This window comes from Mirounga leonina, unplaced genomic scaffold, assembly GCF_011800145.1.
Source record: "Mirounga leonina isolate KUSES-001 unplaced genomic scaffold, KU_Mleo_1.0 Mir_127, whole genome shotgun sequence".
NCBI classification, from domain to species: Eukaryota; Metazoa; Chordata; class Mammalia; order Carnivora; family Phocidae; genus Mirounga; species Mirounga leonina.
The window spans coordinates 4,493,165-4,517,244 of NW_023270316.1; positions in this window are offsets into that span (position 1 = coordinate 4,493,165).

The following is a 24,080-nucleotide window of genomic DNA, read 5'->3' on the forward strand; positions in this document are numbered from 1 at the left end:
GATGCTACTACTTTTATTGCATGCTTTATTTCTCTATAATATGCCATGAAGAAATATTTCATTAATCTGACATAAAATTAAATATTTAAAGTTATGAATTGGTATTTAGGAAGATATAAGCAGGCATTGTATTAACAGGAAATATTCAGGAATACCACTTGGCATGGGCCCTAGTATTTTTATGAAAATTAAAATACTTACTGTATTTTATCTTGCATATCGAGGTTTTGGCTTTTGTCTCTCAGTGTACACATTGTTGTGATCAATTTAGCAACATGCATGGAAATCACACAGATAATCCCCTTAGCATAATACAAAGTAGTTATAGAATGAGGATTGGAATACGTTGCCTTATGCACCATTTAGAATGGGAATGTTTTAGCTGGATGACATTGAAAATTAGCCCATTAGTTTATAATCTGATTGATATTAAGAAGCCCTATCTGTGTTTTGGTCACATTACTGAAATTAATTCAAAATGTTTCCACCCTAAGACTGAGCATCACCATCCTTCCCCCGCAGACCCTGATGGCCTCTATTTAGGAACGCATGCACCACTTCTGAAATCCTGGGGCTTAGATGTTCCGTGCAGGAGTAAAGTGATTCTCATGTTTGACTGTAAATGGCTAGTCGAGTCATAAATGTATTGGGTTCTAAAGGAGATGTATGTTAATTTGTGTAACATTGCTGAGCTCTGCCGAGGAGAAAATCAGCAGCTTTTCAGAGGGCGGTAGCTGCCCCTGGTCGGTTCATGCAGTGTCAGAAGAGGTCTATTAAATCGCGGGGCGGGAGCACCCCGAAGGAGGACGTGGCAGCAGGGCACTGGGGTTTCATATCATTGAAATGCTACATTTCCCTAAATTTTCTTTTTTAATTTTTTTTTTTAAGATTTTATTTATTTGCGAGAGAGAGAATGAGAGACAGAGAGCATGAGAGGGAGGAGGGTCAGAGGGAGAAGCTGACTCCCTGCTGAGCAGGGAGCCTGATGCGGGACTCGATCCCGGCACTCTGGGATCATGACCTGAGCCGAAGGCAGTTGCTTAACCAACTGAGCCATCCAGGCACCCCGACATTTCCCTAAATTTTCATGATGGATTCTGGCAGGGCTTTGCGGGACAGAGCGAGATATTTGCCTCCAGCTGGCAAGAAGGAACTAAGAGAAAAAAGAAAAGCATAAACAGTATCAATTCCAGAAAGCAGAGAGAGGACTTCAGGGGCCACCCGCCTGCCCACCATCTGCTCACATGTGGGCAACCTGAGGGCAACCCCCGGTTTGCAAAGGGACACGCGTGGCAGGTAGAGCCAAGGGAGATGGGAGAAAAGGCGCTGTCCACGGTGTCATTCCCGCTCGTCTCTTCTGGAAGGAGACTAGTGTAAGCCAGCCCTGGGCTTTCCCAGGGAGGGACTTACTACCGTCATGGCAAAAGTGGAATGCTAAAAGATCGCTTCTGGAAGAGGAAGAAATAAATTACATCATCTGCAAATCTGAGAGCAGCTTCCCATCTGGTAAATATGTTTGCCTTCAGCTTGCTTATCTATTCTCCTAACCTGAAGAATGGCTCCTGAGTTTCCACCTCATTGGCCTGACCCATCCTGCAAGGAGTGTGTCATATACCGAGACACGAAAGAAAGACTCTACATAACTGTATTTTGAGCAGTAAAATCAATGGTCTATTTTCTGGGGCCAAAGTTGCTCCCTGAATTTAGGCTAGAGGATGTGATGACAATGAATCAGGCTCTAGGACTTTCTGAGTAGTGAAGCATAAAAGAACATTTTCCTGGGGTTTATTTTCAGAAAGCTGAAGTCCAGTATCTTAGAGGTAATTTAAAAAAGTCTTACCAAAAGTTTTCTGTAATTGCCCAAGGCATAAAATCCATAGTATTTAATGCAACCCCCCCTTCTATTTGGCAGGTGAGGAAATAGGGATTGGGTGCCATAGATGAAAGGTACGTGGAGGAGGTAGCTGAAGCATAGTGTTGGGAGAAAATAATGAAAATGTGAATAAATGATAAGAGAGAACATTGATCAATTGATCATATCAGAGCAGGTGAAGCCCTCTGGTACAAGATTGAGCAATAAAACATCACAACGTGGCTTCAGAAACTAACTAAAGTTCAGGTAAGCTTCCGTGTACTTCTGCTAAAGAAAATCAGATTACCGGAGTCTGGATGTGGGATTAGAGATATATTATCAACACGGAAGACAAAGAACTTAACCCAGTGTGAAAAGATAGGTCTTCTAGTCCTTCAAGTGGAGCAGCATTTTGCCAAAAACATGTTTTTACTGATCCTCCCACCTTTTGTACCAATTTGTTACACCTACGGAGCGGGGGTCTGCTAGTGACCCTCCCAGGTATGCACTCAGCACTGGGCTGCAGAAGCGAATGGTCAGAGTGGGCTTCGCCCTGACACTGTCTGCATACATCCAGGAGATGCTGCTTCGGACAGCTCCCACAAAACCCGAGGCAGGCAGCATTCTCAACATAGGGAATGGCTTCGCTGAATTGTTGGTTTGACTTCTGCTCAAACCCAGCCCCATGGGCGTGAGTAAGTCCCAGAGAAGTTAGAGGTGGCCTTTGTTTAATGCTGTTGGCTATGGATTATTTAGACTCTTGAGGATCCCTTGTGGATTTCCCAATCATTGTTTTTGTTAGCTACAACTTGTTACAGGAGTGCGGATCTATAAATCAAAGCTCTGGAGGTGTGTGAGGGAAATCACCTGGTGGGTGTTTAAGAACACCAATGCTATATGCTATATGACCACAAGCACTGTAAAGCTCAGTTTCAGTTGACAAGGAATGGGGATTGTGTGGCTGAAAAGCTGTGCATTGTTAAGCAGGCTGTCTTAAATTAACACATGTATTCATTTCAGTATCAGAAACAACCACCATATTTTTCCCCCTGTATACACTTCCTTTATAAATGTTCTCTGTTATAAGTGCCTCAAAATTAAATAACATTAAATAGCAAACACTGGCTTATTAAAATTAAAACGAAGCAATGATGACAAGTACTATAATAAAAACAAATGTGAGCTCAGGCCCTGAAACCTCATGTGGTTCTCAGAAACACATTAGAAATCCAGATGAACATTTTTAAATGTTTACTCAAGTCATGGTAAAAACACTAAATTTTCATAAACGACTCATGTTGTTGGAATCCAGTTAGAGAAATTCACCTAAAAGATGCCCAAGGTAGTCATATCAAAGATTTCTTTTTCAATGTCTGTGTAATAGACAAAATTGATGAGCATGATGGATGAAGAAGTTAAATCATTTTTATTGGCTCTTATAAGTTTGATAATTTAAGACACAGAGAATAGGTATACATTTGAGGCCTTTCACACAAACAATAACATTTTCAGGACAGTCCACACACAAAAATAAAGGCATTCGCCCAGGCTAGGGAAGAGACAGGAGAAACATCTTTGCCTGCCCTGGGAGCAGAGGAACGGGTTTCCTGATCCTCGAGGAGCCTTGGATAGGAAGCAAGACACCAGGAAGCAATGACCACGTTGCCTCACCAATGGTCTCTGTGGTCAAGAGCACCATAGACCACATGACTGGCTGCACCATGAGACCCCATGGACACCTCTTTGCTCATCTGTGACCTGAGGACTGAGGCCATGTGCTCTGACCCATCTTGGCATGACAGAAGACCCTAGGACCCAAAATCCTGTGGGGCAGGGACAAGGGACAATGGAAGCTGGAGTCAGAAATTAACTGGAACTATAGAAACTGAAGTTATATATATCATGGACTCGAAACTCATTCATATAAGCCTATCTAAATATTATCTTTAATAGAAAGGAATTTGGATGGATGGGCTGCCCACTGGGGTCATGAAGACTCGTTTCCATGGCTTGTAAACTTAGAATATACTCATTTATTTCTGGGAAAATAAACATGCTTTACCTCATGATCCTGTTCCTCTAGATCCCAAGTTCAGAGACTGGCTTTCACTATTCTTAAGGTAAAGGTATTGTCCTGATGGCAATGGTTTTAAGTAACATCTCACTGCTTTTTCCTTTTCTAAAACCCAATATCAGGATTATATTATTGTCAGAAATTTCTTTGTTATAAGAAGAAAAGTTAATTATTCATCTGCTGTCTACAATCTAAGGAAAAGTCTGCCTGCTGATCCTTATAATTGTTACTAACATAATTGCGCAATGAATAGGGAGTGTCATAGGACTCAGTTTTGTTTCCAAAGAGACTACTGGGAAAAACAACAACAACAACAAAAAACTTATGATGCCTTTTAGTGAAAATAAGGAGAATTTAGTATAATCCTGATATGTTTATGTTCACAGATTGTTTTTCCTAATATGCTTTCAAATTAGGAGGCTTGATATCTGTATCAGACAGGATCAAGTTGGGAAAACAGAAACCCCAACAGTTTTTTTGTTTGTTTGTTTTGTTTTGTTTTTACCTGAGAGTATTTAATACAGGATCTTGGTTACACAGGTATTGGAAGACTGGAAAACAGAGAGGAAGTGGTTTGGGGCCCAGAGAAGTACACCTCAAGAGCCACTGATGAAAGGAGCAGTGGTTGGGGGTTATCTACACGTGGAACCTTGGTTGACGCCTGTGGTTACAAACCTGGACTCGGAGCAGGGAAGGGGTCTAGCTGGTACCAGCAATTCATGAGTCCTGAGGAGCCTCTGCTAAGCTGGGACCCAGATCTCTAAGGGAAGGGTGCAGGTGGACAGCTGTTGGAACCTCAGGATTTCAGACAAGGGCTCACCACACTGGGAGCCACATATTTGAGGAGTGGGAGGTGACTACCTCTAGGCTGGTGCTACTATTTCTGAAAGATGTGATGAAGTGGTTCTGGCAGGCAGGAAAATGTCTGGAAATAGAACCAGCTGTTACTGGGAACCTACAACTGCTGCCAAATGGAGGGACATTGTTGGTGGAAAACTGGCAGAACAAATAGAGCAAACCAAGCTCAAGCTACCTCCTCCTGCCTTCCCTTCTCCCCCCAGCAGCCCACGTCAGCTGCGTGAGCTAACAGAGAGCGAGCTGACAAAGAAGTGCAGATTGTAGGTACTTCCAGCATGGGAGCCTTGTGGGGGAGATGGCTGGGAGGGAGGAATAACAGTACAGCAGCCTGCACACACCCCACCTCCCCTCCCCCGAGCTGGATGCTCGGCGGCCAAGGACAGTCGCCCACACACACAGGTGTAACCCTGCACCATGGCGATAACACTTGTGCTCTCTTGCCTGATGGGAAGCAAGTGTCCTTTATACAAAGGAAGACTTCTTGTCCTCTCTCCAAAACAAGTGGGGAACAAAGAACAAAACAGAATTCTATGAAATCTGTATCCCTCAAACAGTTATGTGGGAAGGACTCACAGGGTATTGGTTGCTGCCACACAATGTGGGCAGGGGACTCTGTCCGGGATCCAGGGATTCTCTGGGACATCTCTCACCTACTGTGTCATGTACTGACAGTGACAGCAAGGCTGCAGCAACCAAAGCAAACCAGGGCCGCAGAGGGTCTAGGAAAGAGTGAAAGATCCAGTTGTTCCATTAAAGACACCTGCTAGCCAAGATTCCAGGAGGGGAAAAGGCCGGTTGGAATGGCTGATGGAAGAAGGAAGCTGGGGGTACTCAGAGAAATGAGAGCCGTGGCAGTAAGGCGGATCGTTTCTCTCTCACGTGTTTGATGCACTCATGTTTGTGAGTGGACCATATTCTTGCTTGTTATCTCCTCCTGCGTGTGTGTGCGCGCGTGTGTGTGTGTGTGCGTGTGTGTGTGTGTGTGTGTGGATGGGTGCCTATCATCTCTCTCTCATCATCATCTATCCACCCATCTGTCATCTATATACCAATATTTTCCTGTTTTCTTTCCCCTTGCTAATTTACATAGGAGTTGTACGTAAGAGGTAGTTATAATTTAGCCTTTAAGCTATAGAGTATTCAGTTGGGACCATGCATGAATTTGAAGAATAATTAACATTGCCCCAGGGACACATACAGTGATTGTTATGATAATCAACCAAATTGGTATATGCGTTTAAGAGAGATGAAACCTAAACCCCCATGAACTGGGCTATTAGTTAGGTATAAACATGATAATACAATGAATATTTATCAGTGTTAGAAGCTATTCGTAATGTATTCTTGAATGATTTTTTTTTAAGTACACAAAGTCACGTGGGAGATTTCCATTTTATCCCTACCCGCAGCGTATTTGCTCTCTCACTATAAACATCTGCAAAACTGGACAAGAAGCTTATCGAACATTTTCCCAGATATTAGAAAAGAGGCAGACAGGAGACAGATGCGGGGAGCCCCACAGTTGACCCACTTGACGTGGAGGAAGGCACCCTCCCAACCCAGCGCGGGAGTGGGAACCAAGCAGCACACAGTGGGCTCGCTGGGCTCAGGACCAGGGATGATTTGGGAGGACCAGCCGCTGGAGTCAGTGAGAGAGAGGAACGGGAGGGATGCACGGAGACCGGGTGTCTTTTAGGCCCTTGTCTGAGAACTCAGCTGTGCCTGGGATGCTGAAACCCCATGAGGCTCGGGGCTCCGGGGAACAGTTATTGTAGTTCCGCCGTCGCTGGACAATTCCTGGAGCCCCGAGAGCTGGAGAGGAGAAAACCCGCTGACCACCGGTGTGCTCAGGCTTCGTGAGTCCGGGCTGCTCCTGACGCACGGGGGTCAGCTCGCGAGCAAGCCTCACCGCCTTCTCCTGAAGATGCCGTGATGTTACAGCATTTGCCATTGCCTGACACCCATTCTGGGCCCTGCGGGGTTTTAAGCACGCCACATACATTACACACGCTACCCTCGAAAGAGCTCCGTGAGCTAGACCCTAGTATTAACCCCATCTCACTGAGAGGAAAGGAAGGCATCAATAAGCAGGTGTCACAGCTGCTCCAGAGGAACCAGGCTTTGCACCTCCCGCGCTGCCTTGGGTCCTCCCTCTCAGCAACTCTCTCCCCTGCCTGGAAGTGGGTAGACCAGGATAGTAACAATGACCATGTCATTGTAACGGCATGGTGGTTACTTTAAAATGTCCCGTATTTCGCTTATATGCATTTTTATTCATTTTTTGTCATTTAAAATTTTTTCTAATTTTAATTTTTATTATTTGTATGCCTTCCTAAATGTTTCTAAAATGAGTATTTTCTCAGATTGTAATACAAACGGATTTATTTTAGCTGAGAATATAACAATGGTTGTGAAAAATGTACAGAGGTGCAATCTTTTTTTTTTTTTTTAAGATTTTATTTATTTATTTGACAAAGAGAGACACAGGGAGAAACGAACACAAGCAGGGGGAATGGGAGAGGAAGAAGCAAGCTTACCGCGGAGCCAGGAGCCTGATGCGGGGCTCCGTCCCAGGACCTCGGGACCATGACCTGAGCCAAAGGCAGATGCTCAACGACTGAGCCATCCAGGCACCCCAAGGTGCAATCTTTTTATTTTTTTTAAATCTTTTTTTTTTTTTAGATTTTTATTTATTTATTCATGAGAGACAGAGAGAGAGAGAAGCAGGCTCCCAAGGAGCAGGGAGCCCGATGCGGGACTCGATCCCAGGACCCTGGGATCATGACCTGAGCCGAAGGCAGACGCTTAACCATCTGAGCCACCCAGGCGCCCAGGTGCAATCTTTTTAAAAAACAATTTGACAATGAGAATCTGGAACAAAAACAAGACAGTTCCTATTGTAGGTAAAGTTGGATCCTGCCTTTTAAAAAATGCACAGTAGGGGCGCCTGGGTGGCTCAGTTGGTTAAGCAACTGCCTTCGGCTCAGGTCACGATCCTGGAGTCCCGAGATCGAGTCCCACATCGGGCTCCCTGCTCAGCGGGGGTCTGCTTCTCCCTCTGACGCTCTTCCCTCTCGTGCTCTCTGTCTCTCATTCTCTCTCTCTCAAATAAATAAATAAAATCTTTAAAAAAATAAAAATAAAAATAAAAAATGCACAGTATATATAAACTTAAAAACTGAGAAAAGCATAGGATTATGAATAATTTTGATTATTTTAATTTTGCTTTCTGTGCATTTAACATATATTGCACAAGGAGATATGTTAAATATTAATTTTAACCAAAGAAAATGGTATGTTTCTAAGTTCACATTATTTAGCTAGTAAGCTCATTTGTAGGAACTTTTAGTAATAGATATTTAAGACAGTACTGTTTATAACAATAAAACCTCATGAGCAACCTATCTGTAAAAAACTGAGATTAATTGGGGCGCCTGGGTGGCTCAGTCGTTAAGCATCGGCCTTCAGCTCGGGTCATGATCCCAGGGTCCAGGGATCAAGCCCCACATCGGGCTCCCTGCTCCACCGGAAGCCTGCTTCTCCTTCTCCCACTCCCCCTGCTTGTGTTCCCTCTCTTGCTGTGTGTCTCTCTGTCAAATAAATAAAATCTTTAAAAAAAAAATTGAGATTAATTAATTCAACAATGGTACACTTATGCAATAGAATATTGTGAAGACATTAAATAATCATCTATTTGAAGGATATTTAAGGACTTGGGAAATAATTCAGAATATGTTGCTAAAAATTCATATTTTCAGCTGTATATAACCTCTGTTTCTAGTTTGAAAAAATAAGTTACAAAGATAAACATATCCCTCCACCCACACCCTACCCCTCCCACATAACCTAGACAGACATCAAAAATATAACAAGTTGTTCTTTCTGGATAGTGAAATCAGAGGGATGTTAATTTCTTCTTTATTCTTTTTGTTATTTTCCCAAGTTTACCGTAAGAAGGATGTTTGTTTTTCCCTCCAGAGACAATTGTTATGTATTCCTAATGCAGAGGCCAAACATTTAATCCTGTTTTTATACAGTTGTCAGGAAATTAGAATAGATACAGAAACATTTTTGCTTCCTTGGTGCTTACCAGTGACTTCTGGGTGTCAGCCTCCGTATCAGCAAAAGTTCCAGCTTTCTTCTTTGCCAACAGTTTTAAAGTTATGATTTGGATGTGAGTACATCTAACAATACTGGAGAGACTATGTAGATTTCTGGTTCATCGTTGAATTAGCTGAAGAGAATAAGGCATGTGTATATTTTAATTATTCGGTATAAAGTTTTAGGTCCTAATTTTTAATTCTCCAAGAAAAATAAATCACTACTGTCACCTGGCATTCAACCAGCATAATTAATGTGCACATTTTGCATGGCGATGTTTATAAAGTAAAGGGCAGCTCACATTTTCACTGCTATTTGGTTTTCTTCTACGTGGTATATTTGCAAAATTGTTTGTAGTATTAGTCTCCAGAAAGGTCATTATCTGATTGCTATGTTTTGAGCATTTATTGTTCCAGTTTTATTAGTTCTTTTGTCTTTTTTCTTATTTCATTTCAGAAAAAAAAGCAATCACTTGTTGCTCCCTTAAAGGCTAAAACACTTGATTGGCAGACATACCTATTACTTGAGCAGAAGTTAGGAGTGAAATTCTTGAGAGAGAGAGAAGCAAGTTTTATTTAGAATGGTAAGAGACTGAAATCCTGAAAATCTGAAAATGTTTTGTGTTTGAATAACCTGAGAAAATGAAACAATCATGACGTTTGTGAGTTGGATGGACTATCAGATTTTCAAAGATGAACCGAGGGAACATTTTAATAAATATTTATGATGATTTGAATTCTTGTCTGTGTTGTTAGCGAGGGTGGCAATGTAGCCCTGGAACTTCCTCAAGATCGCTCTCATGCTGATGCAAACTGGCTCACGTTTCATCAACTGCAGTTTGCAAACAGCGTAGGTGTTTCTGCGTAGGTGGTTTCTAATGTAGCATGATCGTCTACCCGACTCAAGGTATTTATGTTTTTAAGTACTAAAAAAGTGAGTTCCGGGGCAGTAAGAATCACTACTGCTGCGTCCTTTGCAGTATCCTGAGGTCTTGGGGTCCCGGCAGTCTGGTTGTCTCTACTGGTGGACGGTGAATACAGGGATGAAAGTGGCACCACTTTAAGGAAACAATTTCTCAGATGGGCAGGAAACTGGCTTTTTCTGTTTTTAAGGCTCTTATGTTTATAAAAAGACTGCCCATTTCCCTGAAATTTAAATTTGGTCATTTGAGCTTCCATATTCCATTTTTATAGGTGAATGACTGGAGTACAGTGAATTTTTAAATCTTATAACTTATTAATTAATAGGGTAAGTCAACATACACACATTTAACACCTATGGATCAGTAGGTTTATATTTTTCGAAGCCAAGAATCAAGATTTAAAATATCTGATCTGGGGCGCCTGGGTGGCTCAGATGGTTAAGCGTCTGTCTTCGGCTCAGGTCATGATCTCAGGGTCCTGGGATCGAGCCCCGCATCGGGCTCCCTGCTCAGCGGCAAGCCTGCTTCTCCCTCTCCCTCTGCTCCTGCTCTCTCTCTCTCTCAAATAAATAAATAAAATCTTTAAAAAAATAAAATATCTAATCTGACATTCACATGTTCTTTGTGGGAAATCAAAGTATTTGAAATAGAGCCTGCTTCTGACTTTGTGTGCCATACATGTAAGTAGCTTCTCTTTTGCGTTTGTGCTATTACCATCTGCAGCTGTGATGTTTTAGCAACACGGTCAAGGAAGTCCAGCTAAGTAACGCTGTGTATATCATGCCGTTTACACACAGAGACAATTCAGCCCGTGGTGCCACACAGCAGGAATGTCCAAACACAGAACGTCCAGAGAAGTTATTTAAGTTGTTTTGGGACTAAACAGTTTTAAAAAGGCAACCAGGCAAAGGAGATAAAAAAATAAAAAACAAAAACAGATAATATCATAATTATGGACACGTTGTTTGAGAGATTGAATTCACTAAATGCCCAGGAACCAGGAGCACCCCTTCTCCAACTTTAGAGCTTGGCTTAAGGATTGTTTTTTAAAAATTTTCTTCAGGAAGTGAAAGTGACCTTACTGAGCTTACACTTAAAATACAGTCAAGCGGGTATTTCAGGTAGCCTAATTGCTACGCCAGTTCTTCAACTCTGATCGGCAAGAATGAACTATTCACTGTGTAGCTTGACGTCCACAACCTCACGACCTCCTGCTCTGAACAGCTGTTGTTACCCAAACTGTCCTATGGGCTATCCGCTAACCACAGGACTCTATTTACAGTTACATCACTTAAAATGAAATAACTTTAAAAAAATCAATTTCTCCATTGGGCTACCCACATTTCATTGCTCAACGGTCACTTGAATGCAAAGCTATTACATTGGATGACTCAGATATAATGCATTCTCATCATCTCAGAAAATCCTATTGGGTAAACCACAGCTAACCCCTCCAAGAAATGATCTGAGCTGAAGACAGTGGTGGGAGGTGAGCTGTGGAGCCTAGGAGAGGATCACACCATGCCGGAAAGACAGCCATTGTGCATTTTACTGCTTTATTTATCCAACATGTGTGGGGATTATTGTCTTCATATTGTAAAGAAGGGTATTGGAATTTACAGGGAAAAATAATTTGCCATGGATCAAGAGATTAGTTCGTAGTGAACCTAGGACTTGAATGAGGGTCTTCTGTTTCCCAATTCACTGTGGATGTATCACTGTGGTAGGACTTGATGTCCAGCAAGAGGAGAAACGTGCGGCTGAAACTGTGGGTGGGTGTGGAATGGGGGCGGTTTGGGAAGGAGCTGGGCTAATTCAATGATTTAGGCATCTCTTGATTATGCCATTTAAATATTTAGAAATTCTGTTGAGGTTCCAAAAAAAATTAATTTCAGGATAGCAAAAGTTAAACTCAGTGTGGAAATGTAGCAAAAATGTGTGTGGTACATTCCTTTAATGTCACATGGGGTTGAGAGCCACAAGAATATGCCAAGTTCTGTTCACCATTTACTGTTGATTACAAGTTCTAGACTAAATAAAGTTACATTTTTCCAGACTTCAAGCTCTATTACAAAGCTGTAATCATCAAGACAGTATGGTACTGGCACAAAAACAGACACATAGATCAATGGAACAGAATAGAGAGCCCAGAAATGGACCCTCAACTCTATGGTCAACTCATCTTTGACAAAGCAGGAAAGAATGTCCAAAAAGACAGTCTCTTCAACAAATGGTGTTCGGAAAATTGGACAGCCACATGCAGGAGAATGAAACTGGACCTTTTCCTTACATCACACACAAAAATAGACTCAAAATGGATGAAAGACCTCAGTGTGAGACAGGATCCATCAAAATCCTTGAGGAGAACACAAGCAGCAACCTCTTCGACCTCAGCCACAGCACCTTCTTCCTAGACACATCGCCAAAGGCAAGGGAAGCAAGGGCAAAAATGAACTATTGGGACTTCATCAAGATAAAAAGCTTTTGAACAGCAAAGGAAACAGTCAACAAAACCAAAAGACAAATGACAGAATGGGAGAAGATATTTGCAAATGACATATCAGATAAAGGGCTAGTATTCAAAATCTATAAAAAACTTACAAAACTCAACACCCAAAGAACAAAGAATCCAATCAAGAAATGGGCAGAAGACATGAACAGACATTTCTGGAAAGAAGACATCCAAATGGCTAACAGACACATGAAAAAGTGCTCAATATCACTCGGCATCAGGGAAATCCAAATCAAAACCTCCATGAGATACCACCTCACACCAGTCAGAATGGCTAAAATTGACAAGTCAGGAAAGGACAGATGTTGGCGAGGATGCGGAGAAAGGGGAACCCTCCTACACTGTTGGTGGGAATGCAAGCTGGTGCAGTCACTCTGGAAAACTGTATGGAGGTTCCTCAAAAAGTTGAAAATAGAGCTACCATACGATCCAGCAATTGCACTACTGGGTATTTACCCCAAAGATAAAAATGTAGTGATCCGAAGGGGCACATGCACCCCAATGTTTATAGCAGCAATGTCCACAATAGCCAAACTATGGAAAGAGCCTAGATGTCCATCAACAGATGAATGAAGAAGATGTGCTATATATATACAATGGAATATTATGCAGCCATCAAAAGGAATGAAATCTTACCATTTGCAGTGACGTGGATGGAACTGGAGGGTATTATGCTGAGCGAAATAAGTCAATCAGAGAAAGACAATTATCATATGATCTCATTGATATGAGGAATTTGAGAAACAAGACAGAAGATCATAGAGGAAGGGAGGGAAAAATGAAACAAGATGAAACCGGAGGGGGAGACAAACCATAAGAGACTCTTAATCTCAGGAAAAAAACTGAGGGTTGCTGGAGTGGTGGGGGGTGGAGGGAGGGGGTGACTCGGTGATGGACATTGGGGAGGGTATGTGCTAGGGTGAACACTGTGAATTATGTAAGACTGACGAATCACAGACCTTTACCCCTGAAACAAATAATACATTAAATGTTAATAAAACAACAACAACAACAACAACAACAACAACAACAACAAACGAAAAAAGAGACTGATTCCAGGAAGGTTCTCAAATAAAGAAAGAGTACCTAAAATTGTAAAAATAAATAAATAAATAAATAAATAAATAAAGTTCTATTTTAACTTGTAGATTTTTGTCTGGTAGCGATGCAAATGATTTTTCTTTTGAGATAAACCAGAAGGTTATGTGTATATGGCTCTTTTGACATTAATCAGTTTTGTATCTTAACCTAACATTCTTACCCTGGTTGCCTATTTATATCCGCCTTCTTAAGGGCCTTTTGAACTGGTCATAATATCTTACTAGTTCCTTTAACTGATGGGTTAAACAAATCTTTGACATATATTCATCTTTCTTTTATAAACTTCATTTTAAAAGGGTATTTGAGGGGCGCTTGGATGGTTCACTCAGTCAAGTGTCCAACTCTTGGTTTCTGCTGAGGTCATGATCTCGGGGTCCTGGGATCAAACCCCCTGTCGGGCTCTGTGCTCAGTGGGGAGTCTGCCTGGGATTCTCTCCCTCTTCCTCTGCTCCCCACCCCCAGCTTTCTCTCTCTCAAACAAATAAGTAAATCTTTAAAAGCATATTTGATAATGACACATTGAAAGTTTTGGAAGTTTAACCAGGAAACCCAATGGGAGCTAAGTCAACCATGCTGTTTAGAAAAAGCCCCACAGGGCTGTTTAAGCTCAAGTGCACCTTTTCTCCCATCCCAGAGTGCATTCCAAGAAGCAATAAAACTGAACTCCCCATCTCCTTTTTCTGATGTTTTGTTTCTGCCTTGTGCATTGTCAGTAAGTCACTCCCCTTCAGAGGTAGCATTGGTGGGAAATTCGATCTAGTGGTCTGAGCATTCGGTGATCTCTACTGGATAACATTTGGACAGCTACTGTCTGCTGGGTGAGAGAAGGCAGAGAATTTAGTCTGTCAGTCTTTGGGGTTTTGTCTGATTGTAAGCTTGCTTAGGTCCGTTAAGATATTTGTGTTCCCTGGGAGGGGAATAGCTTTTTCTTTCTGGTGTAATTGTCTTTCTGTCTTTCTTTTCACTGTTGACTGAGGTTGAACTGAAGTTACACACTCTCTCTGTGTCTGTGGGCCTGTATGTCTGTGGTTCACAACTAGCTCCCAGAGGAGTGTGAACTATTTTCCTAACTGCAGGAGACATGTATAAATATGAGGGAACATCTTTTGAATTAAAGGTGGTCTCTTTGATTGGCGCTTTAAAAAAATCTAATAGTTTCAAAATTCACCCAAAATAAGAAACTTCTGATTCTGTACATGTGCCAGACTTTTAAGAAAAAACAACAACAACAACAACCCTGCTGGTTCAGATATACTTTAGGAATCCAAGACAAATAATTAAGGCAAATCTTTTAGTAAATAAGACGAGCTTAATAATTTTTGCTTAAGAAAGAAAAACATCTTTTCTTTGATTTATCCATGTGAAGTATAATGCAAGTACACATTTGATTTTTTTTAAGTAGGCTCCACGTCCCACGTGGAGCCCAGTGTGAGGCTTGAACTCACAACCCTGAGATCAAGACCTGAACTGAGATCAAGAGTCAGATGCTTAACTGCCAGAGCCACCCAGGGGCCCCATATACATCTGATTTTAAAAATAAGTTCTGGGTTTGTTTCATCATGAAAAAAAAAAACCCCTAATAATCTGAATGTCCTAAACTTTTCTAATGTGTTTACTAATCAAATAAGCTAACATCATCCCTATATAATATATACAATTACAAAAACTCATTTACTTTACTCAACTACATTGAATCATTACTCTGGCAACTTTTTAATATCAACAGTAATTATGTTTTGTAGAATGTCAGCTTAAACATAATATTAAAAATCTTTGGATAACTTATGAACTTGGTTTTACAATACATTGAGTAGATTAATGAATAATCCATAAATAATTTCTAAGTATCTGTGAGTACTAAAACTTTGACTATTAAACATTATTTGGTATTTGGATACTGCTGTTTTTTAAATCTTGATCTGCTTTGGAGTGGCTCTATCTTTGGGCCATGTTGCTAAACATGGCGGACGGGAGGCATCTGAGGATGTAGAAGGATGTGTAACAGGTGTCAGGCATTTTGCTAATCTGTAAAATGATAGTATATTCTGCACATTGTCAAGTCCTAACTTCCAGTTTTACTTTGTGGAATATAAGTGAGTTTCTTTGGCTAAAAGTTATAATTAATATTGATTGTTGAGAGTACACCGGGAGTGTAGAGTGACAGGCATTCAGCTGTGTATGCAAGCTATTAAGGTGAGCTTTTGTTGTTCAAGAGAGAAAACGCATACTTTGTCATGAAGTGTGGTCCCCCCAGAATAAAAGGGAATGTGACAAACACAAATGTATGGATAGAAAATGTTGTAGAAGGAAGGAAATTTTTAAATTTTTCTTTCATTTATAATAACTGTAAATAAGGATTCTGAAAAGAAGAAATAAGATGTGTTAAAATTTTGTCAAAATTGGCTCTTACTCATAAGGAATAAAATGTTTGTGCAACTATAAATATTTAGTAATGCAAAACCAGACTTCAGCATTCTCTCTGTTAAAACTATAAGCTCCTCTTAGAGTTCTTGACAATGGGTAATAGAAATTCTTAATTACCTTCTAGGTGATCTTCCCAAGTAACAGAGACTCTGTATCTCACTAGAATAATTTATATCTGCTAACTTTACTATATCACTGACTTTAAAAAATTGTCCTATAACTCACTCCTTCACTTGTGAATGAGTTAAGGTATCTTCTATGTTTGTTTTAAAATATGTTATTGATGGGGTGCTTGGATGGCTCAATTGGTTGGTTAAGCATCAGACTCTTGATTTCAGTTCAGGTGTGGGATAGAGTCTGCCTAGGGCTCCATGCTCAGCTGGGAGTCTGCTGGGAATTCTCTCTCTCCCTCTGCCCCCAGCCCCCACGCTCTCTCTCTCTCTACAAGTAAATAAATAAATCTTACAAAAATATATTATTGTCACATTGATGAAATAGGTATTCAAGTATTGTTTCTCAGGCATGCATAATCCTACCTTAACCAAATGAGCTGTCTTTCCAATATCACATCATACATTTAGGAAAAGGAAAAAAATTTCCATCTATCTTCCACATATGAGACTATCTCTAAGATTTTCCAGAGTCCTGGAAAATTACAAAGATTTTAAAAAATTTTGCCTTAAGAAAAGAGAAATGCTAGATATAATTAAGTTTGTTTGGAGATTAAATTGCTCCAGTATTATTTACTGAAAAGACATCAAATAGATGGATAAGGAGAAGAGTTGGGTAGGACGTGGAGAAATTCTAGAACTTGCGCATTGCTAGTGGGAATGTAAAATGGTGCCATCCCCGTGGAAAACAATAGGATAGTTCTCAAGCAATTAAACATAGAATTACCATATAATCCAGCATTATATTTACCATATAATCCAGCTGGGATTAGAACAGATATCTGTACCCCCAGGAAGGTAGAAACCATCCCAGTGCCCACCAACAGATGGGTGGATAAACAAAAGTATGTACACACATTGGAACATTATTCAGTCTTAAAAATGGGTGAGATTGTGGTGCAGGCTGTGGCATGGACAAACCTGGAAGACATTATAGCAAGTGAAATAAGCCAGGCACAAATAGGGCAAATGTTGCATGATTCCATGTACATAATGGACTTATATGACAGGCAAATTCAGAGAGAAAGTGGAATGGTGATTGCCAGAGGCTGGGACGGTGGGGAATGCACAGTTACTATTTCGTGGGTCCAGAGTTCCGTGTGGGATGATGAGTGACACAGAGGGATGGTAGTGATAGCTGGACCATGTGAACAAGGTGAAAGCTCTTAATGCCGCTAAACAGTACACTTAAAAATGATGAAAATAGCAAAAACAAACAAACAAACCCCAAAACCTCTTTTCTCCTTGTATGTCATTTTGGATAGTATTTATTGCTAGTTATTAAATTCTCTAATCTTTCTGTTTACAATGTCTAATCTGCCTTTAATATGATGTGTTTTGTATCTCAGACATTGTAGTTTGTAGAAATTTAATTTGGTTCTTTTCATATCTTTTCTGTCTCTCCTTAACTTTTGTAAGTAGGAAATACAGTTATAATAATTGCTTTAGTGTCTGTTAATTTTCACATCGATCAATTGAGTGATTGTCTCCCCATTTGGGGCCCTGTTTTCCTGCTTCTTTGCATCTCTGGTAATTTCTTATGGGATCCTAGCCATTGTGATTTTTACCTTACTCAAGAGTCAATAATATTATATCCCTGAAAGTATTACTGCTCTGCGTTCTAGGACATAGTTAAGTTATTTAGAAACAGTTTCATCCTTTCAGATGTTGGGTTGAAGGCCTGTCAGGCAGGACTGGAGAAGTGATGAGTCTAGGACCCACTGTTGCCCGCTCTTGAGGCCAGACCCTCTGCACACTGCCCAAAGCACCATGAATCATGAAATTTCCAGTGTGGCCAGTGTGAACAGGCACTGCCTTCTTCCTGCTTTTCTTTCTTTAGTTAGTATCAGTCAATGTTGGACATGCCAAATATTTCTAAATAACTAAAGATTCTGCATCCCAACATGCTCCCTGAAAATAACCCTCCTGGAAAACACACATGCTGTGAAAGCTGACGATAATATAAAACTGAAATGTCAAGTTTTCTGTTTGTGCTATCAATACACCTTTTTAAGTCATATAGATTTTTAACATTTCTGGTTCATCTTTGAAAATGCTTTAGGATAATAATAAAGTTGAGTTTATTATTTATTTTATTAATAAGGAAAATTAATGGGTAATCAAACAATTTTCAGAACTGAAAAGGAATCCAGATACCTGGATTTATTTTTTTAGTAAAAGCAAAAGTGTGCACAACTATTGTATTTTAAAGTTTCTCTAAAGCCACACAACTCTGAAAATACATTTCGAAGTGTCTGGGTTTTTTTTAGTTTCTTAAATTTGGGGGAAAACCCCACCATCAATGAAGTCACTTAGAGACTCTGAAATAAATGGCATTTTTACAAAATTCATAATTCATTTGCTGCCCCAGGATTTGATCCTGTTAAAGTCCAGGGTATAAAACAAGACAGAATACTTTTATGACTTCTGTAAAGAAAGGTCAGTTATGTGTAATTCACAAACCTGAAACTCTAGTGATTTCAGGAGACTAGCCAAACAAATGCATATTTTCTGGGAAGGTATCACAATAAAACTAGAAACACTTCAAGGGAAGAACATCATGGGTCCAGGGTTGTAGCAGGAACCTGATGTGAGACATACAATTTGGGAGGCTCAGCTTTTACACAAGGGATATTTTTCTCAACTGTTGTTTATACTTCAAAGCCCCTGTATTTTAATGTATGTGAAAAAAGGAAAAATAAGCAGGTGTAGGCTAATATAAACATAATAACCAGTGGGATTTTCTTTTTTCCTTTAATATGTGAGAAATAAAACACAGATAACTGTCTACTGAGTTTTAAAAGGGAGCCTCATTGTCCATGTCCGCAATCTATAATTGGAACTTGAAACACCGCTTAAATGAGCATGAAAGCATAACTCTTCAATGCTGGCGGACTTGTTCCTAGTTTCTGATTCAGTCACCTAAGAGCTTTAGCTTGGGTACTGTGTAGGGCACAATTAATAAGCTCTGAATATGAAATAAATAATTCTCAGTTAAATGCAATGTCACCTTTCCCTTGGAAATAAAAGTTCAAAATCTATTTAAAAATCCTTTCATTTTAGAATTGTTTTGACTTAAAGAAAAGTTGCAAAGAGAGTGCCAAGAGTTTCCATGCATTATATACTGTTCCATTCACCTTTAACATCTTTCATTAGTATTACATATTTGTCACAATTAATGAATCAATGTTGATACATTATTATAATTATCAGTTACCTTTATTAATGCTATTAATGAAGCGTTGAGATAGCTATTTTTAAAACACATTTTACACAACACATTAAAATATTTATTTAACGCTTCTTTAAAATACGGGGTCGTTTTCCTCTCATTTAGCAAACTGAACCCTGGAAACGTTAGCCATCTTTCTGATGTTATATTCTGAAAGCTGCCTTGCAACAGGCAGCTTGCTGATGTTTATTAGATCATGTCAAATTTCTCTGGTGTCATGATTCTCCCTGGAATTTATTTCTAATCCTTGGCCCTTTCAGCATTCAGACAAATAAAATATCAAATTATTTCCCTGGAGGAAAGTTTGAAATAGGAGACAGCAAAAAAAAAAAAAAAAAAGTGCTTATCTGTAGCTTTTAGAGAATATTGCAAATTTTCCTCACCATCCCTCCCCCAACCCATTTAATGGTCCTCTGGCCAGATGGAAGAAAAGGAATCAGGGGCCAGCGGGAAGAGTGCAGACCTGGTGGGGCCAGGAGGAAGCCTTGAGAACAGAAAGGTTCGTGGGATCTGAGAGTGGAGGGTATGTGTACTCAATGCTCCAGCTGGAGCCCTGGGGAGGCAGCAAGTGCCTGGTGAATGGCTGTGGGGTGTGTCTGGAAGGACAGGCCTAAAGCAATCCTACAATATTCCTCTTCATTCCGTCAGTGCACAAGAGAAACACAACAATTTCCATGGTTCCAAAGTAGAACCCAGTAAGTAAAGGGTGACAAGGAGGCTGATGAAATTCGCTGGGTTACAGCGTGGCAGGAAGTATTAAATCATCCCCCTCTCCTCAAAAGCAGAAAGTCACAGGTCCTCCAGGGACCCTGCAGACAAATCCTAAATGATAAATGAAAAGCCTAGAATAGGCCAACAGAGACCAACTGGATCACAGGACATGGAGGGTAAGAAACCACTCCCACGTCTGCTCCCCCTGGTACTCACACTGGGTACTCCCTCACCACCAGTTTAGACTCAGTCCTTTGGGGGAAAAATGTTCATTTTCAGCGACCAAGCTCTCATTTGGAAGTTTAGTTATAGAACTGCGGACTGAGTTTTATTTCACTTTATATGCTTAAGTTAAAACTTTGCTGAATATTTTATTTACAAACGAAAGTGGAAGCTTGTGTGTGTGTATGTCCCCGTGATTGTCTATATTCAGACCTCCTGTTCTTTTAATTCTTCTTTTGTTTATCTTTCATCACTTTGCAAGGCATAGAGTATTTAAAGAAGTGTTTAAATTTATCTTGGAACCATCTTTAGATGTTAAAATGTTCTGATTGCTAATGTGATTTCTTGCTCTGTTGAAACAACAGCTGTGCCCTAGCATTCCATATTGTTCTTTTGTATTTTTTTTTAAAGATTTTATTTATTTATTTGGCAGACACAGCGAGAGAGGGAACACAAGCAGGGGGAGTGGGAGGGAGAAGCAGGCTTCCCGCGGAGCAGGGAGCCGGATGCGGGACTTGATCCCAGGACCCTGGGATCATGACCCGAGCCGAAGGCAGTCGCTTAACCGACTGAGCCACCCAGGCGCCCCTGTTCTTTTGTATTTTAATGGCTTGAGCTCCATCCTAAGAAACCAGCAGTACTATTATTGTTCTGTTATGATATTGATAGAAACAACTGTAACATGAAAGTTGGAAATCAAGTTAATTTGGTATCAAGTTTCCCGTACGTGTAAATACTGAAATTGGCAATGAAATGAGCCGTGAGCCAGCCTCCCAGAGAAAGTGGTCAGACTTGTGAAAGCAAGCATACAGAGACTGGGGAAATTCAGACTTTCTTCTGGGGGTCCTCATGAATGTTTTGTTTTGAAATTGTATGAAGTGTGCAGACAACTTTGAATAACTCTGTCATTTTCTGTATTTCCTATGGATATGCCATGATTCAGTGCCTAGAAAACTGCCTTTCATGCAAAGAAGCAGGTTATGTTTACAGCAAACCATAACTGAGTACTTAGGATGGACCAGGTACTGTGATGAGCATTTTCACAAATCCAAATATTTAATATTCACAATGAACTGTTAAGTTTTTAATATTCCTCTTTATTAATTTGTCATAAATGCACCTGCCGGAGTTTTGGATCAGAGACAGTCCCTTCTCCTAGTTCTTATCCCTGGACCATCACGAAGAAAGCCAGGGCAAATGCCCTACTTAGAAGAGTCTGCGCTGTAGGCAAGGAACAGAGGAAAATCCATGTTACGTGCATAGAATGGGAAGGAGACCATGGCTCCATCTCCCTTTATAGAGTCTGCTTTGAACCATCTTACTCTAACCCCTTGGGATGGACATAAATCTCCCTGGGGAAGTGACAAGCCTGGTTTCTCCAGTTTTGAAAGACATTAAGGATGTCACCATGGTCCGGGTCCTCCCCATGTGGAATGTCAATGTTTCTCTTTAGGCAGGTCTCTGGAGTTCTCCCAGGCTAGACAGCACCAAGTTCACTTCTGGGGCTTGCTTTCAGTTCAGGTCCAAGCTCCAGCAAAGTCTGCTTGGAAAGCCTTGACTGGGCAGAAACATCTGCCTCTTTTCTCACACCCACATCCTGAGGTTATTTTTCAGATGAGGTAAATTAGAGAAGTGAACTTGCCCTGGGTCAAATTTTAAGTTACAGAGAAAGCCAGGATTTTGACCCCACCTAAATTTAAAGCCCAAACTCTTACTCATCACAGTATCTTGCTTGTCTCTAGGTTGGATAGATGAACGAACCCATAAAATGGCCATTCCTCATCACCACAATTAACTTTTAACTTCACACTCTCTTTTTTTCCCCTAGGTTTTCAAAGTGGCCTCCTCTCTCCAGTTAGCAATGGAGAGCCTGCTCTACCAGTCTCCGGGTCATTTTGTGGGTTATTTACAGCGATGTGGTGTTATCTAGGTGTATCTGCAAGTCGAGGGATTGCTTAGGAAGTCAAGGGATTGCTTAGGATCCTCCTATTTCGCCATCTTCCCTGGAAGTCTTTTCACATTCTTTTTCAAACTTATCTCATAATAATGTAGAAAAGTGGTCGCAACTTACATACTAGTTTGATACCACTTATTCATTCATGAGAATGAACTCTGGACTAGGGGGAAAAATGAGTGCATATGGCATCATTAAATAAAGATAAGGATTAAGTACAAATTTGGTAAATCTACATAGATGCAGTATAGATTTAAAAAACTGTATTTTCTGATCCCTCCAATGGGAGATATAATTTAATAAATAAACTGACAAGCATTGTGCATCACATAGCATAGATGCCTGTAATTAATAAATGAATGAAAAATGAATACAAAAATAGGACTTGCTTGTAACATCTAGGCATATATGATCATCACGAATGGTATGGGGAAATAAATTTTTGTAGTAGATCTTTTGTTATATAAAACCACAATTCATTTAAATGTAATATTTGGCCTTGCGTCTACTTTGCTCCTTTTTGCTTAAAATTTCCCTTGAGAAAAGGGTATTTAAAATTAAATATTTAACATATTTACATTTATTATGTAATCTCCAGACATGGATATTTTTCTCTATCCTAGAATAACTGACATTTGGAGTGAACAGTTATTTTAACATCTGATCATTAGTGATAGGCTAGGATTATTTTTGCCTTTTTTTTTTTTCAGTATAATTGGTTTCTACAGTTGTTAAAACATAGTGTGGGAGGAAGGTGGAAGATGGAGGGATGCACCCTAGAGTCTTTCAGTGGTTCAGATGAAGCCACCATTCCCATGTCTTCCCAGACCTATTATAATTTCTGGAAAGGAAAGAGAATTTATGATTTCGATTTCCATACATTCCTAAAACATTTGCTCTTCAAATTTGGGCAAAATATGTGGGTTTTAACCCAACTGCTTTGAGAATATACTTACTGACAGACTGGCAAATATTGGTAGCATAATAATATTATTATTGTTACTGTTACTGACAATTTAATAAATGCCAGACACTCAACAAGGTCACCAAGAGTGTTTCTTCCTGAATATTCTGGACAAACAGGGAAGAGAATCCATGTGACTTAGAGAGTTCCATGAGGAAGGAGGAATGTGCATAGAATGTAGAGATTTGGGGAGTGGTCCACTACAATTCAAAGGCAAAACACCATGCAGATAGAGCAACAGACCCAAGGAAATGATGCTGAAAACAATCCTGTAACTTCCTAACTGGTTGTCAAGGAGGGAGTAAAGACGAAGTGGCCAAAGGAGGCTGAAACTATCATTCCCATTTTATAGATGAGAAATTGAAATCATGAATCAATAACTTGCTGAGGGTGAAGTAAATAGCAGAGCAAGGATTTAAAGTATTTACAATGTAGATTTTTTTCCTATCATATCAAACTACCTCCAAGAATTAATTCTATACATACCATTTTGCTAGTAAGTTCCATTTGAAGTCCCCAAGGTTATGGCAACCATAAATCGATGTCACTAATAGACATTGTATTGTCTCACTTCCCTGAAAGTAACTATGTAAGAATTTATAATTTATATTACATCTGACAAAGCAGATGTAACCATAGAATTCCAAAGAATCAGGATTGCTGAAACCATCAATACTGCATAGGAGAATTAGAGATGGCCCTAATGATGAAATCAGTAATTAGAGAAATGGGGTTAGGAAATGTTGATCTTCCACAGGAAGCAAATGAAATACCAGTATTCCATCTGGTTTCCAGAAGAATTTGAGATTGTATGCATGAATTTACTAAAACCTACTGCAAGATGCTTTAGATTGCATTTAGGGAAGAGCAGAGCTGAATATGGCATTTCAGTCTACTTATTCCTTAGGAAACTTCCCTCCATTGTTGGGGAGAGCATTTGTTTACATCTGTAGGTGAGGAAACAGGCTCAGCACCCCTAAACC